This window comes from Oncorhynchus keta, chromosome 25 (genome assembly GCF_023373465.1).
Source record: "Oncorhynchus keta strain PuntledgeMale-10-30-2019 chromosome 25, Oket_V2, whole genome shotgun sequence".
Lineage (NCBI taxonomy): Eukaryota > Metazoa > Chordata > Actinopteri > Salmoniformes > Salmonidae > Oncorhynchus > Oncorhynchus keta.
The window spans coordinates 50,707,603-50,722,517 of record NC_068445.1 but is presented as its reverse complement, the minus strand read 5'-3'; the positions used below and the strand labels follow the sequence as shown (position 1 = coordinate 50,722,517).

The window sequence follows — 14,915 nt, the reverse complement described above, 5'->3', positions numbered from 1 at the left end:
CATCTGCTAACCATGTGTATGTGACCAATAAGATTTGATTTGGTTTCTTAGGGAGAGGCGTCTAATGGGACACCAGACGACAACATCCTGTGAAATTGGAGGGCGCTCAATTCAAATAAATAATCGTGATTTTAAACATTCCTGAACATACAATTATCTGGTATAATTTAAAAGCTTAAATTATCGTTAATCTAACTGCGTTGTCAGATTTACAACAGCGAAAGCATACCATGAGATTGTCTGAGGACAGCGCCCCACAACATATTTTTCAACCAGCCCAGGCTTCACAAAATCACAAATAGTGATTAAATAAATAACTTACTTTTGAAGATCTTCCTCTGTTTGCAATCCCAAGGGTCCCAGCTACAACATAAATGGTGGTTTTGTTCGATAAAATCCTTCTTTATATCCCAAAAACACAGTTTAGTTGGCACAATCGATTTCAGTAATCCACTTGTTCAACTTGCAGACAAAGGAGTCCAAAAAGCTACCCCAAAACTTTATCCAAACAAGTCAAACGACGTTTCTATCTAATCCTCATGTACTCTAAAATGTAAATAAACTATAATATTTCATACGGACAGTAGAATGTTCAATAGGGAAATTAGAGCGCCCCCTCCCTTGTGCGGAAGACTGATACTGTTCCGGTGCTCTTCTCACCAGAACTCCAAATACTTGTTCGTTTTTCAAAAGACAACCCTGAAACTTTGAACAAAGACTGTTGACATCTATTGGAAGCCATCGGAATAGCAACCTGGGAGATGGATTGACATAGAAACAATAGGTTCCCATTATAAGAGCCTTGGAGCTAAATTGTTTTCTTTTTTTTAAGAATCTGGTTGGATTTTCTTCTGATTTTTGCCTGCCATACCAATTCTGTTATAGTCTCAGACATTTTTTTAACAGTTTTAGAAACTTCAAAGTGTTTTCTATCCAATGCTACCAATTATATGCATATCCTGGGCCTGAGTAACAAGCTTTGTGCACGTCAGTTAGACTGAAATTCAGGAAACTAGACCCTGTTAGTCTGTTTGTGAGTTTAACACTACTGAACTCTTGTTAGTCTGATTGTGAGTTTAACACTACTGAACTCTATCAGTCTGATTGTGAGTTTAACACTACTGAACTGTGTTAGTCTGATTGTGAGTTTAACACTACTGAACTGTGTTAGTCTGATTGTGAGTTTAACACTACTGAACTGTGTTAGTCTGATTGTGAGTTTAACACTACTGAACTCTATCAGTCTGATTGTGAGTTTAACACTACTGAACTCTGTTAGTCTGATTGTGAGTTTAACACTACTGAACTGTGTTAGTCTGATTGTGAGTTTAACACTACTGAACTCTGTTAGTCTGATTGTGAGTTTAACACTACTGAACTGTGTTAGTCTGATTGTGAGTTTAACACTACTGAACTGTGTTAGTCTGATTGTGAGTTTAACACTACTGAACTGTGTTAGTCTGATTGTGAGTTTAACACTACTGAACTGTGTTAGTCTGATTGTGAGTTTAACACTACTGAACTCTGTTAGTCTGATTGTGAGTTTAACACTACTGAACTGGGTTAGTCTGATTGTGAGTTTAACACTACTGAACTCTATCAGTCTGATTGTGAGTTTAACACTACTGAACTGGGTATCTTGTGGTCTGTTTTATGGAGTATAGTTTTGAATTACATCTTACAAAAGTGTTTGTTTGTGGTGAAGTTTTAATCAAACAGCAACAAATGTAATTTGTAATATTGGAGTTCATGTCGCTACAGGTTCTACAGAAATAAACCACTTATTGATGACAGAGTTGAAATGTGATTGTATGTAGGGGAGCAAGATATAAAACAGAAAAATGAAATGACTTGTATTTTCTTTGGCTGGGCGCTATGAAAACATTCATTTGATTCTGTCCCCGTCTGTCGTTATCAATAACAACACCATCTTGTCTTTTATTAAATGCACTTACTCTTAATTTCACCCACCAGTGGTTTTACAGAGAATAATGTGGAGTTACCTATATGGCTGTGACATTATAAATCACCTCTCCCGATCGCACAGCGCTATCGATTGATCCTGATATATCACAAAAATTTACTGTCACTTCTGTTTTCAATTAAAGATACAATCAGTCAGATAATGACTTAATTGGATTTTCCAGGAGATGGAGTTTTATTGCTGCTTTACGACTTTAGTTAAGGCCGTTTTATCACGTCAGGGCAGGCTGAGGCTGGGTGTCAGGGCTGGCTGAGGCTGGGTGGCAGTGTTGGTGTGGGTGGGGGGGTGGGGGGGTGTCAGGGCTGGCTGAGGCTGGGTGGCAGGGCTGGTAGGTGGGGTTGGGGGGGTGGGGGGGGAGTCCTGTCCTTCAGTTACTGCTCTCCCCCCCCCGGTACACACCACAGTTACTGCTCCTCCCCCCGGTACACACCACTGACGCCAGGGGAGAAAGTGTCAGAGGATTTGTTTTCCTTGAGCTGCCACTGGCTCCATCCATCATGCCAACCCGGTGATACACTGTGATAGATAAAATAAAACCTTCTCTCAGCTCACAGAGTTATGGTGGCCAGACAGTGGAGTAGATGGAAAAGTTGACTACTGTACTCAGCTGGAAGATCACAGTTTTGGATTAGAGGAGAAAAGAAAGGGATCACTGTTTCACACACCCCCTCTCCCTCCATCCATCCCTCTCCCTCCATCCCTCTCCCTCCATCCCTCTCCCTCCATCCCTCTCCCTCCACCCCTCTCCCTCCATCCCTCTCCCTCCATCCCTCTCCCTCCATCCCTCTCCCTCCATCCCTCTCCCTCCATCCCTCTCCCTCCACCCCCTCTCCCTCCATCCCTCTCCCTCCATCCCTCTCCCTCCACCCCTCTCCCTCCATCCCTCTCCCTCCATCCCTCTCCCTCCATCCCTCTCCCTCCACCCCCTCTCCCTCCATCCCTCTCCCTCCATCCCTCTCCCTCCATCCCTCTCCCTCCACCCCCTCTCCCTCCATCCCTCTCCCTCCATCCTTCTCCCTCCATCCCTCTCCCTCCATCCCTCTCCCTCCATCCCTCTCCCTCCATCCCTCTCCCTCCATCCCTCTCCCTCCATCCCTCTCCCTCCACCCCTCTCCCTCCATCCCTCTCCCTCCATCCCTCTCCCTCCATCCCTCTCCCTCCATCCCTCTCCCTCCATCCCTCTCCCTCCATCCCTCTCCCTCCATCCCTCTCCCTCCACCCCCTCTCCCTCCATCCCTCTCCCTCCATCCTTCTCCCTCCATCCCTCTCCCTCCATCCCTCTCCCTCCATCCCTCTCCCTCCATCCCTCTCCCTCCATCCCTCTCCCTCCATCCCTCTCCCTCCATCCCTCTCCCTCCATCCCTCTCCCTCCATCCCTCTCCCTCCATCCCTCTCCCTCCATCCTTCTCCCTCCATCCCTCTCCCTCCATCCCTCTCCCTCCATCCCTCTCCCTCCATCCTTCTCCCTCCATCCCTCTCCCTCCATCCCTCTCCCTCCATCCCTCTCCCTCCATCCCTCTCCCTCCATCCTTCTCCCTCCATCCCTCTCCCTCCACCCCTCTCCCTCCATCCCTCTCCCTCCATCCTTCTCCCTCCATCCCTCTCCCTCCATCCCTCTCCCTCCATCCCTCTCCCTCCATCCCTCTCCCTCCATCCCTCTCCCCCATCCCTCTCCCTCCCCCTCTCCCTCCATCCCTCTCCCTCCATCCCTCTCCCTCCACCCCCTCTCCCTCCATCCCTCTCCCTCCATCCCCTCTCCCTCCATCCCTCTCCCTCCATCCCTCTCCCTCCATCCCTCTCCCTCCATCCCTCTCCCTCCATCCCTCTCCCTCCATCCCTCTCCCTCCATCCCTCTCCCTCCATCCCTCTCCCTCCATCCCTCTCCCTCCATCCCTCTCCCTACTGTTGGTGACACAAACACTCGGTTTCATTCAGAGGAATATGTTCCCACCCTGTGATTTGGAAGTATTTGAAAGAATATGGTATATGTATAACACCGTAATGCCATTTCCTGCCATGGTGCCCTTGAGCAAGGCAATTGACCCCTAAAAACTAATCCAGGGGTGACTGTGACTCTGATTGGCCCTGGCTTCCAACCACTGTCTCTCTATCCCTCTCCCTCCACCTTTCTCTCTCCATCTGTCTCCCTCCATCTCTCTCCCTCCATCTGTCTCCCTCCATCTTTCTCCCTCCATGTCTCCCTCCATCCGTCTCCCTCCATCCATCTCCCTCCATCCTTCTCCCTCCATCCTTCTCCCTCCATCCATCTCCCTCCATCCTTCTCCCTCCATCTGTCTCCCTCCCTCCATCTCTCTCCCTCCATCTGTCTCCCTCCATCTGTTTCCCTCCATCTTTCTCCCTCCATGTCTCCCTCAATCCTTCTCCCTCCATCCGTCTCCCTCCATCCTTCTCCCTCCCTCCATCTCTCTCCCTCCATCTGTCTCCCTCCATCTGTTTCCCTCCATCTTTCTCCCTCCATGTCTCCCTCAATCTCTCTCCTTCCATCCCTCTCCCTCCCCTGTTCCTCCATCCCTCTCCCTCCATCCCTCTCCCTCCACCCCCTGTTCCTCCATCCCTCTCCCTCGATCCCCTGTCCCTCCATCCCTCTCCCTCCATCCCTCTTCCTCCATCCCTCTTCCTCCATCCCTCTCCCTCCACCCCCTGTTCCTCCATCCCTCTCCCTCCACCCCCTGTTCCTCCATCCCTCTCCCTCCACCCCTGTCCCTCCATCCCTCTCCCTCCACCCCCTGTCCCTCCACCCCTGTTCCTCCATCCCTCTCCCTCCACCCCCTGTTCCTCCATCCCTCTCCCTCCACCCCTGTTCCTCCATCCCTCTCCCTCCACCCCTGTCCCTCCATCCCTCTCCCTCCACCCCCTGTTCCTCCATCCCTCTCCCTCCACCCCCTGTTCCTCCATCCCTCTCCCTCCACCCCTGTCCCTCCATCCCTCTCCCTCCACCCCCTGTTCCTCCATCCCTCTCCCTCCACCCCCTGTTCCTCCATCCCTCTCCCTCCACCCCTGTCCCTCCATCCCTCTCCCTCCACCCCTGTTCCTCCATCCCTCTCCCTCCACCCCCTGTTCCTCCACCCCTCTCCCTCCATCCCTCTCCCTCCACCCCTGTCCCTCCATCCCTCTCCCTCCACCCCTGTTCCTCCATCCCTCTCCCTCCACCCCTGTTCCTCCATCCCTCTCCCTCCACCCCCTCTCCCTCCATCCCTCTCCCTTCACCCCTCTCCCTCCATCCCTCTCCCTCCACCCCTGTTCCTCCATCCCTCTCCCTCCACCCCCTGTTCTTCCACCCCTCTTCCTCCATCCCTCTCCCTCCACCCCTGTTCCTCCATCCCTCTTCCTCCATCCCTCTCCCTCCACCCCTGTTCCTCCATCCCTCTTCCTCCATCCCTCTCCCTCCACCCCTGTCCCCCATCCCTCTCCCTCCATCCCTCTCCCTTTATCCCTCTCCCTCCACCCCTGTCCCTCCACCCCCTGTCCCTCCAACCCTGTCCCTCCATCCCTCTCCCTCCACCCCCTGTTCCTCCATCTCTCTCCCTCCACCCCCTGTCCCCCATCCCTCTCCCTCCACCCCCTGTCCCTCCATCCCTCTCCCTCCACCCCCTGTCCCTCCATCCCTCTCCCTCCACCCCCTGTCCCTCCATCCCTCTCCCTCCACCCCTGTTCCTCAATCCCTCTTCCTCCATCCCTCTCCCTCCATCCCTCTCCCTCCATCCCTCTCCCTCCACCCCTGCCCCCCCATTCCTCTCCCTCCATCCCTCTCCCTCCACCCCTGTTCCTCCATCCCTCTCCCTCCACCCCCTCTCCCTCCATCCCTCTCCCTCCACCCCTGTACCCCCATCCCTCTCCCTCCACCCCTGTCCCCCATCCCTCTCCCTCCATCCCTCTCCCTCCACCCCATGTCCCTCCACCCCTGTCCCTCCATCCCTCTCCCTCCACCCCTGTTCCTCCATCCCTCTCCCTCCACCCCTCTCCCTCCATCCCTCTCCCTCCACCCCCTGTTCCTCCATCCCTCTCCCTCCACCCCCTGTTCCTCCATCCCTCTCCCTCCACCCCCTGTTCCTCTATCCCTCTCCCTCCACCCCTGTTCCTCCATCCCTCTTCCTCCATCCCTCCCCCTCCACCCCCTGTCCCTCCACCCCTGTGAATATTATGTGATTATTACTAAACCGTGACTGAGAGAGGGACTGCTGTCTGTCTGACGTGCTGCTGTGCTGAGCAGTGAATATTATGTGATTATTACTAAACCGTGACTGAGAGAGGGACTGCTGTCTGTCTGACGTGCTGCTGTTCTGAGCAGTGAATATTGTGTGATTATTACTGAGTAGTAAATATTACATTATATGATTATTAATACACATCATGTCCCATAATGCTCATTTAAATGTCATTAATTTAATGGAGATCATCATCTCCTCTTTAATCTCTGTTTGAATCCTGTTGTTGATTTTTACTGAGTCAATTCTGATGTTGGTATGTTGCAGACATAAAAAATACTCTGTCATTTTCCAGAATGTTAGTGCGATCACTCACTCAGTATAGTAGGTTGATTTGAGAACACAGCCATTCTGACTCACTCGGTCACTGTGGAAACCAAGGTGAACGATTAATAACAGGTGTGTGGGAATGAGGGGTTATTGTGGAGGGCAAAGTGGATTGAAGAATCTCCCCACTTGGAGTTTACCCCACCTGGAGAAATCCCCACATTTTTACAAATATTTTTCATTTGACATGCCTTTTTGTTCCCTATTAGTATATTAAGATTCTGTCACATACTGTGATTATAGCTAACGTGTTCTAACCAAATGTTCTGCAAATCGGGGTCCAGGTGATTCTCTCTGTAAACGGTCAGTAGACAGGAGCAAAGTTAATTAATTACTTCCGGCGCCGACTGAGATGGCCGCCTCGCTTCGCGTTCCTACGAAACTATGCAGTTTTTTGTTTTTTTACGTGTTATTTCTTACATTAGTACCCCAGGTCATCTTAGGTTTCATTACATACAGTCGAGAAGAACTACTGAATCATAAGATCAGAGTCAACTCACCATCAGTACGACCAAGAATGTTTTCCGCGACGCGGATCCTGTGTTCTGCCTTACAAACAGAACAACGGAATGGATCGCAGGCAGCGACCCAAGGAAACGACTCCGAAAAAGAGGGAAACGAGGTGGTGTTCTGGTCAGACTCCGAAAAAGGGCACATCGCGCACCCCTCCCCAGCATTCTTCTTGCCAATGTCCAGTCTCTTGACAACAAGGTTGACGAAATCCGAGCAAGGGTGGCATTCCAGAGGGACATCAGAGACTGCAACGTTCTCTGCTTCACGGAAACATGGCTCACTGGGAAGACGCTATCCGATGCGGTGCAGCCAGCTGGTTTCTCCACGCATCGCACCGACAGAAACAAACATCTTTCTGGTAAGAAAAGTGGCGGGGGCGTATGCCTCATGACTAACGAGACATGGTGTGATGAAGGAAACATACAGGAACTCAAATCCTTCTGTTCACCTGATTTAGAATTCCTCACAATCAAATGTAGACCGCATTATCTTCCAAGAGAATTCTCTTCGATTATAATCACAGCCGTATATATCCCCCAAGCAGACACATCGATGGCTCTGAACAAACTTTATTTAACTCTTTGCAAACTGGAAACCATTTATCCGGAGGCTGCATTCATTGTAGCTGGGGATTTTAACAAAGCTAATCTGAAAACAAGACTCCCTAAATTTTATCAGCATATCGATTGCGCAACCAGGGGTGGTAAAACCTTGGATCATTGTTACTCTAACTTACGCGACGCATATAAGGCCCTGCCCCGCCCCCTTTCGGAAAAGCTGACCACGACTCCATTTTGCTGATCCCTGCCTACAGGCAGAAGCTAAAACAAGAGGCTCCCACGCTGAGGTCTGTCCAACGCTGGTCAGACCAAGCTGACTCCACACTCCAAGACTGCTTCCATCACGTGGACTGGGACATGTTTCGTATTGCGTCAGATGGAAATATTGACGAATACGCTGATTCGGTGTGCGAGTTCATTAGAACGTGCGTCGAAGATGTCGTTCCCATAGCAACGATAAAAACATTCCCAAACCAGAAACCGTGGATTGATGGCAGCATTCGCGTGAAACTGAAAGCGCGAACCACTGCTTTTAATCAGGGCAAGGTGTCTGGTAACATGTCCGAATATAAACAATGCAGCTATTCCCTCCGCAAGGCTAATAAACAAGCTAAGCGTCAGTATAGAGACAAAGTAGAATCTCAATTCAATGGCTCAGACACAAGAGGCATGTGGCAGGGTCTACAGTCAATCACGGACTACAAGAAGAAACCCAGCCCAGTCACGGACCAGGATGTCTTGCTCCCAGGCAGACTAAATAACTTTTTGCCCGCTTTGAGGACAATACAGTGCCACTGACACGGCCTGCAACGAAAACATGCGGTCTCTCCTTCACTGCAGCCGAGGTGAGTAAGACATTTAAACGTGTTAACCCTCGCAAGGCTGCAGGCCCAGACGGCATCCCCAGCCGCGCCCTCAGAGCATGCGCAGACCAGCTGGCCGGTGTGTTTACGGACATATTCAATCAATCCCTATACCAGTCTGCTGTTCCCACATGCTTCAAGAGGGCCACCATTGTTCCTGTTCCCAAGAAAGCTAAGGTAACTGAGCTAAACGACTACCGCCCGTAGCACTCACTTCCGTCATCATGAAGTGCTTTGAGAGACTAGTCAAGGACCATATCACCTCTACCCTACCTGACACCCTAGACCCACTCCAATTTGCTTACCGCCCAAATAGGTCCACAGACGATGCAATCTCAACCACACTGCACACTGCCCTAACCCACCTGGACAAGAGGAATACCTATGTAAGAATGCTGTTCATCGACTACAGCTCGGCATTCAACACCATAGTACCCTCCAAGCTCGTCATCAAGCTCGAGACCCTGGGTCTCGACCCCGCCCTGTGCAACTGGGTACTGGACTTCCTGACGGGCCGCCCCCAGGTGGTGAGGGTAGGCAACAACATCTCCTCCCCGCTGATCCTCAACACCCACAAGGGTGCGTTCTGAGCCCTCTCCTGTACTCCCTGTTCACCCACGACTGCGTGGCCACGCACGCCTCCAACTCAATCATCAAGTTTGCGGACGACACAACAGTGGTAGGCTTGATTACCAACAACGACAAGACGGCCTACAGGGAGGAGGTGAGGGCCCTCGGAGTGTGGTGTCAGGAAAATAACCTCACACTGAACGTCAACAAAACTAAGAAGATGATTGTGGACTTCAGGAAACAGCAGAGGGAACACCCCCCTATCCACATCGATGGAACAGTAGGAGAGGGTAGCAAGTTTTAAGTTCCTCGGCATACACATCACAGACAAACTGAATTGGTCCACTCACACTGACAGCGTCGTGAAGAAGGCGCAGCAGCGCCTCTTCAACCTCAGGAGGCTGAAGAAATTCGGCTTGTCACCAAAAGCACTCACAAACTTCTACAGATGCACAATCGAGAGCATCCTGGCGGGCTGTATCACCGCCTGGTACGGCAACTGCTCCGCCCTCAACCGTAAGGCTCTCCAGAGGGTAGTGAGGTCTGCACAATGCATCACCGGGGGCAAACTACCTGCCCTCCAGGACACCTACACCACCCGATGTTACAGGAAGGCCATAAAGATCATCAAGGACATCAACCACCGAATCACTGCCTGTTCACCCCTCTATCATCCAGAAGGCGAGGTCAGTACAGGTGCATCAAAGCTGGGACCGAGAGACTGAAAAACAGCTTCTATCTCAAGGCTATCAGACTGTTAAACAGCCACCACTAACATTGAGTGGCTGCTGCCAACACACTGTCATTGACACTGACTCAACTCCAGCCACTTTAATAATGGGAATTGATGGGAAATGATGTAATCTGCATCTTTATGTAATACATGTATCACTAGCCACTTTAACTATGCCACTTTGTTTACATACTCATCTCATATGTATATACTGTACTCGATACCATCTACTGTATCTTGCCTATGCCGCTCTGTACCATCACTCATTCATATATCTTTATGTACATGTTCTTTATCCCCTTACACTGTGTATAAGACAGTAGTTTTGGAATTGTTAGTTAGATTACTTGTTGGTTATCACTGCATTGTCGGAACTAGAAGCACAAGCATTTCGCTACACTCGCATTAACATCTGCTAACCATGTGTATGTGACAAATACAATTTGATTTGATTTGATTTGAAGTGTTAGGCGGGTGGTTGAGGCTAGCGCTTCTCTCTATTCCTTCTCTTCTAACTCCCCTCTCTCTAACTCCTCTCTCTCTAACTCCTCCATCTCATCTAGCTCCTCTCCCTTCAGATCTTCTCTCTATTTAGAAGTCTTCTCTCTCTAGCTCCTCGAGTTAATCTCTCTCTAACGCCTCTCTCTCTAGCCTCTCTAGCTTTTATCTCTCTCTAGCTCCTCTCTCTCCAGCTCCTCTCTCCAGCTCCTCTCTCTCTAGCTCATCACTCTCAAGCTCCTGTCACGCTGATATAAAGGATTTAGAGACAGGCACAGGAATACACAATAGGGGTTTTAATACAACCCAAACAAACACGTATACAAAACACTGGGCTGTACCCAAACAAAATAGCGAGGTTAAACATCATTGAACGACACAGGATGTAATACACAATATATAAAGCACCTAACAGCTGCACCAATGCATAGGTACTCACACCACCAACGGACATGGAAACCATAACCGATAAGGGCAGAGGGAACAGAGGGCACATATATAACATACTAATCAGGGGAAATGGGAACCAGGTGTGTGTAATCAGACAAGACAGTCCGGGGTTGATGATAATGAATCCCGTTCAGTGAAGCCTAGAGAGCCGGTGACGTAGACCTCCGGAACTGGTGAACAGAATGAGCAGCAGTACTGGGGGATCCGTGACAGCACCCCCCCATGCTAGGCACCAGCAGTGGGAAGACACTGGCCTCGGGGATGAGTTGGTCTGAAAATCCCTGGTCAGCAAAACATCCAGAATGTTCACCGCAGAAACCCAGCACCTTTGGGCCGTACCCCTCCCAGTCGAGGAGGTACTGTAGACGCCTCTCCCGAAGCCTCGAATCCAGGACCTCCCGGACCAAGTATGCCGGACCTCCCTCGATGTCCAGAGGAGGAGGCGGGGCGTCACTGGGTCCAGCCTCAGCGAGGGGACCAGGCACCACTGGCCTGAGAAGAGACATATGAGAGGTTGGTTTAATGCAGTAATCAAAGTTAAGTTAAACGTCCAGACAAACCATGGGCTCAGCTTCTGTCAGGGCAGGCGGAGGGGCAGGTTCCAGGTGGGGAGCCAGACCCGGTCACCTGGGGAGAAAACAGGTTCCTGTTCCTTGTGCTGACGCTTGGCGCACTGGAGATGAGTGTGGTAGCATTCCAGATCTCCGCAGTTCCCCAAAACCACTCATCCACCGCAGGAGCATCGGTCTGGCTCGGATGCCAAGGTGCCAGGGCCTGCTGATACTCAAACACACACTGGAAAGGAGTGAGGTTAGTGTATGAGTAGCAGAGGGAATTCTGCACAAGGTATGGAATCCACCCACTTCCCCGGCCGATACTGACAGTAACACCGCAGGAACCTGCCCACCTCCTCGTTGACCCTCTCCACCTGCCCATTAGCTTTAGGCCGAAACCCGTAGGTGAGACTGACATTGACCCCCATGAACAACTTCCATACCCGTTGTGAGGTGAACTGAGGGCCACGGTCTGACACAATATCCTCTGGGATCCCGTAGTTTTTTAAATTTATTTTTTAAAATGTATTTCACCTTTATTTAACCAGGTAGGCTAGTTGAGAACAAGTTCTCATTTGCAACTTGCGACCTGGCCAAGATAAAGCATAGCAGTGTGAACAGACAACAGAGTTACACATGGAGTAAACAATTAACAAGTCAATAACACAGTAGAAAAAAATTAAAGGCATGAGGAGGTATGCGAAAAATTACAATTTTGCAAATTAAAACTGGAGTGATAAATGATAAGATGGTCATGTACAGGTAGAGATACTGGTGTGCAAAAGAGCAGAGAAGTAAATAAATAAAAACAGTATGGGGATGATGTAGGTAAAATTGGGTGGGCTATTTACCGATAAACTATGTACAGCTGCAGCGATCGGTTAGCTGCTCAGATAGCAGATTTTTGAAATTGGTGAGGGAGATAAAAGTGTCCAACCTCAGAGATTTTTGCAATTCATTCCAGTCACAGGCAGCAGAGAACTGGAACGAAAGGCGGCCAAATGAGGTGTTGGCTTTAGGGATGATCAGTGAGATACACCTGCTGGAGAGCGTGCTGCGGGTGGGTGTTGCCATCATGACCAGTGAACTGAGATACATTTACATTACATTTAAGTCATTTAGCAGACGCTCTTATCCAGAGCGACTTACAAATTGGTGCATTCACCTTATGACATCCAGTGGAACAGCCACTTTACAATAGTGCATCTAAATCTTTTAGGGGGGTGAGAAGGATTACTTATCCTATCCTAGGTATTCCTTAAAGAGGTGGGGTTTCAGGTGTCTCCGGAAGGTGGTGATTGACTCCGCTGTCCTGGCGTCGTGAGGGAGTTTGTTCCACCATTGGGGGGCCAGAGCAGCGAACAGTTTTGACTGGGCAGAGCGGGAACTGTACTTCCTCAGTGGTAGGGAGGCGAGCAGGCCAGAGGTGGATGAACGCAGTGCCCTTGTTTGGGTGTATGGCCTGATCAGAGCCTGGAGGTACTGAGGTGCCGTTCCCCTCACAGCTCCGTAGGCAAGCACCATGGTCTTGTAGTGGATGCGAGCTTCAACTGGAAGCCAGTGGAGAGAGCGGAGGAGCGGGGTGACGTGAGAGAACTTGGGAAGGTTGAACACCAGACGGGCTGCGGCGTTCTGGATGAGTTGTAGGGGTTTAATGGCACAGGCAGGGAGCCCAGCCAACAGCGAGTTGCAGTAATCCAGACGGGAGATGACAAGTGCCTGGATTAGGACCTGCGCCGCTTCCTGTGTGAGGCAGGGTCGTACTCTGCGGATGTTGTAGAGCATGAACCTACAGGAACGGGCCACCGCCTTGATGTTAGTTGAGAACGACAGGGTGTTGTCCAGGATCACGCCAAGGTTCTTAGCGCTCTGGGAGGAGGACACAATGGAGTTGTCAACCGTGATGGCGAGATCATGGAACGGGCAGTCCTTCCCCGGGAGGAAGAGCAGCTCCGTCTTGCCGAGGTTCAGATTGAGGTGGTGATCCGTCATCCACACTGATATGTCTGCCAGACATGCAGAGATGCGATTCGCCACCTGGTCATCAGAAGGGGGAAAGGAGAAAATTAATTGTGTGTCGTCTGCATAGCAATGATAGGAGAGACCATGTGAGGTTATGACAGAGCCAAGTGACTTGGTGTATAGCGAGAATAGGAGAGGGCCTAGAACAGAGCCCTGGGGGACACCAGTGGTGAGAGCGCGTGGTGAGGAGACAGATTCTCGCCACGCCACCTGGTAGGAGCGACCTGTCAGGTGGGCCGCGCCGGAGATGCCCAACTCGGAGAGGGTGGAGAGGAGGATCTGATGGTTCACAGTATCGAAGGCAGCCGATAGGTCTAGAAGGATGAGAGCAGAGGAGAGAGAGTTAGCTTTAGCAGTGCAGAGCGCCTCCGTGATACAGAGAAGAGCAGTCTCAGTTAAATGACTAGTCTTGAAACCTGACTGATTTACCTAGCATGGACGTGTAGATGACCTGGAGTCAGTGGGTCTGGCGACGAATATGTAGCGAGGGCCAGCCGACTAGAGCATACAGGTCGCAGTGGTGGGTGGTATAAGGTGCTTTAGTAACAAAACGGGTGGCACTGTGATAAACTGCATCCAGTTTGCTGAGTAGAGTTTTGGAAGCTATTTTGTAGATGACATCGCCGAAGTCGAGGATCGGTAGGATAGTCAGTTTTACTAGGGTAAGTTTGGTGGCGTGAGTGAAGGAGGCTTTGTTGCAGAATAGAAAGCCGACTCTAGATTTGATTTTAGATTGGAGATGTTTGAAATGAGTCTGGAAGGAGAGTTTACAGTCTTGCAAGACACCTAGGTACTTATAGATGTCCACATATTCTAGGTCGGAACCATCCAGGGTGGTGATGCTAGTCGGGCGTGCGGGTGCAGGCTGCGAACGGTTGAAAAGCATGCATTTGGTTTTACTAGCGTTCAAGAGCAGTTGGAGGCCACGGTTAGACAGCACAGTGTCCAAGGACGGGCCGGAAGTATACAGAATGGTGTCGTCTGCGTAGAGGTGAATCAGGGAATCGCCCGCAGAAAGAGCAACATCATTGATATATACAGAGAAAAGAGTCGGCCCGAGAATTGAACCCTGTGGCACCCCCACAGAGACTGCCAGAGGACCGGACAGCATGCCCTCCGATTTGACACACTGAACTCTGTCTGCAAAGTAATTGGTGAACCAGGCAAGGCAGTCATCAGAAAAACCGAGGCTACTGAGTCTGCCGATAAGAATATGGTGATTGACAGAGTCGAAAGCCTTGGCAAGGTCGATGAAGACGGCTGCACAGTACTGTCTTTTATCGATGGAGGTTATGATATTGTTTAGTATCTTGAGCGTGGCTGAGGTGCACCCGTGACCGGCTCGGAAACCAGATTGCACAGCGGAGAAGGTACAGTGGGATTCGAGATGGTCAGTGACCTGTTTGTTGACTTGGCTTTCGAAGAACTTAGATAGGCAGGGCAGGATGGATATAGGTCTGTAACAGTTTGGGTCCAGGGTGTCTCCCCCTTTGAAGAGGGGGATGACTGCGGCAGCTTTCCAATCCTTGGGGATCTCGGACGATATGAAAGAGAGGTTGAACAGGCTGGTAATAGGGGTTGCGACAATGGCGACGGATAGTTTCAGAAATAGAGG

At 50.5% G+C, this 14,915-nt stretch overlaps 1 protein-coding gene across 1 annotated transcript in view; it reads right to left on the bottom strand.

The window, feature by feature from the left end:
* LOC127911922 (uncharacterized) overlaps positions 1-13,686 on the bottom strand; it is a 36,088-nt gene extending 22,402 nt beyond the window's left edge. Inside the window, exon 1 of the mRNA XM_052479972.1 lies at positions 13,316-13,686. The gene's annotated coding sequence lies outside the window, so the exon portion shown is untranslated. The remainder of the gene's footprint in view (positions 1-13,315) is intronic.
* Between the last annotated feature and the right edge of the window lie 1,229 nt (positions 13,687-14,915).